Source organism: Eschrichtius robustus, chromosome 2 (assembly GCF_028021215.1).
Source record: "Eschrichtius robustus isolate mEscRob2 chromosome 2, mEscRob2.pri, whole genome shotgun sequence".
NCBI lineage: Eukaryota > Metazoa > Chordata > Mammalia > Artiodactyla > Eschrichtiidae > Eschrichtius > Eschrichtius robustus.
In genome coordinates this window covers 1,127,234-1,129,452 of record NC_090825.1, presented here as the reverse complement: position 1 = coordinate 1,129,452, position 2,219 = coordinate 1,127,234, and positions in this window count along the sequence as shown.

The window sequence follows — 2,219 nt, the reverse complement described above, 5'->3', positions numbered from 1 at the left end:
AGGTGGGAGTCGGCCCGGGAACAAGCGCCCTGGGCCACACTCCAAGCCTCCGGGCTCAGAGAAGGCGCTGCAAGGCCCCGGAGCCCCCTTGTTAATAAGGAATGTGGCCTTGCTAACCCCACCCTTTCCAGCAGTGGACCAGGGCTGATACGAAGTGACTCTGTGGCCTACAAACCAAGGGATGACCCTGCTGTCAAAGGCTTGTCGTGAAGCGTGACCTCACAAGCAGAGCTGGGGATGGGCGTGGCGGCCTCTCCCAGGCACCGCTAGGAGCGCCGGGTGCAGAGCCCAGGGTCAGATGCACACTCAGGACTGCCCCACAGGGACTTCTGGGGACACGGTCACCCCACGGGGCAGGGCCAACCTTTGATGAGGGACCCACTGGGTCTCCTTTAGAAGGGTGGCACGTGTGTACTCGTACATGTGTGGTGTTCCTGTGTGTAGTGTTCCTGTTTGTGTGTGTGGGTGGGGTGAGTGCGTAGGCATGATGTCTGCATGCCCTGTGTGGGGTCTGCACATGTGTGTGCCCGTGTGTGTGGTGTGTGCACACATGTGGGTGTGCATTGTGTGGTATGTGTGTGGTGTGTGTGTGTGCACATGTATGGCGCTTGCTTGCATGCATGTGGTATGAGCACGTGTGTGCTTGTGTGCACGTGTCTGTGCATGTGGTATATGCATGCATGTACGTGTGTGTGTGTGTGTTGCCAATCTGAATTGCAAAGCCGAGGGAAGCCACTTTGCCCGGGGATGCAGATTTTGGGGTGTTGAGGGGAGGTGAGCGGCCGGGATACAGCACTGAGGATCCTGCAGGCTTGTCCAAGGGATCGCTGTCAGTGTTGGGCCCTAGTTGGGCCGCCTGTGGTGTCCCCCGGGGGCATTCCTGAGACAAGGGTCCGACGCCCCATTTGGACAGAGTTGGGTGTGGTTCCTCTGGGAATGAGGCCAGAGCACCCGTCCTGTCCCCTCCAGGCCAGGAAGATGAGTGGTGGTCAGGCCGCAGCCTAGAAGGGGAAGGGGCCACAGAACCCACTCCTGGCTGGACCCATTGTCATGCTGCGTGAGTGCATGTGTGTAAATAAATGTGCGAGAGTATGTGCGTGTGTGAGAGAGAGGGAGAGGGGCAGGGAGGGAGGAGACACATCCCTGTGGGCACCAGTGTGGCCCCGTGCGTGCGGGACATCCAGGGACACTTGGTGGTGGGGGGGGGATAGGGGTCAGTTGAAAGGCCTGGGGAGGAAGGGGCTGCTGAGGGCTAGAATGTTCCCACGGGAAATCCCGAGCTGCATTTCCCGACTCCTAGTGCCTCACGCTCCAGGCAAGTTCAGCCCGAACCACCAGCCCCACCGCGGAGCGTCCAGGGAAGCGGCAGCGCCTGCACTCAGGAGGCAGAGGGCAGGGAGGGGGGCCTGGCCCGGGCCCCCAGCCCCCGAAGTCCCCCTGGGCCTGGTGCATGCAGTGGAGGCTCCCCCGTGACGGGGTCCCAGGTACCCGTCTGTGCACCGTGAGCTGGGCCCTGGCCACCGTCCCCTCCCAGACGGGGCTGGGGTCCGGGGAGGAAGGCCACCTGCGGACCCCCCAACCATGACCACGGAGGGACTCTGGGCTTAAGGGCTGGATCTCGGCCCCAGGGCAGGCGAGTGGAGACGTGGTCCTCAGGAAAAGAGAGGGACCTCCAGGTGCTCGCTGGGGCAACAGCTCCACACCCACCTAAGCAACCCCGCCCTGCCGCCGCCCCCGGGGCTGCCCCAGTTTCTTCCGTAAAGTGCAGGTATGGGCGCGGCTTGAAGCCAGAACCGCCACCTGGACACTTCCAAAGGCTGGTTTGCAGAGGAGACACCCAGGGTCGGGCGGGGCCCACACACAGGGGAGGCGCCTCTAGGCCTTGGGAAGGGGAGCCGGCAGAGATGGGGCAGGAGCTGGGAGAGGGTGCCCGCAGGGGCCCCGGGCAGATGCTGCAGAGCCCAGAGCCGGGCCCTGTCACCCCTAAATTTACGTGCAGTGTTTGCTGCCCCTGCTCACTTTCTGGGAGGGTGTTTGTAGCTTTCACCACATCTGCAGAAGGGGACAGTTTCAGGTTCCCCGGCCCTAGGGCGACCCCCTCTCCAGTGATGCTGTTTGCTTCTCGGGATCTGAGAGTGCGCCATCGGGGGTCACCTGCCAGTTCAGGCAACTCACTGTTTGCTGCTTCTGGCCTCTCCCTCGGGCCCCCGGGCACCCGG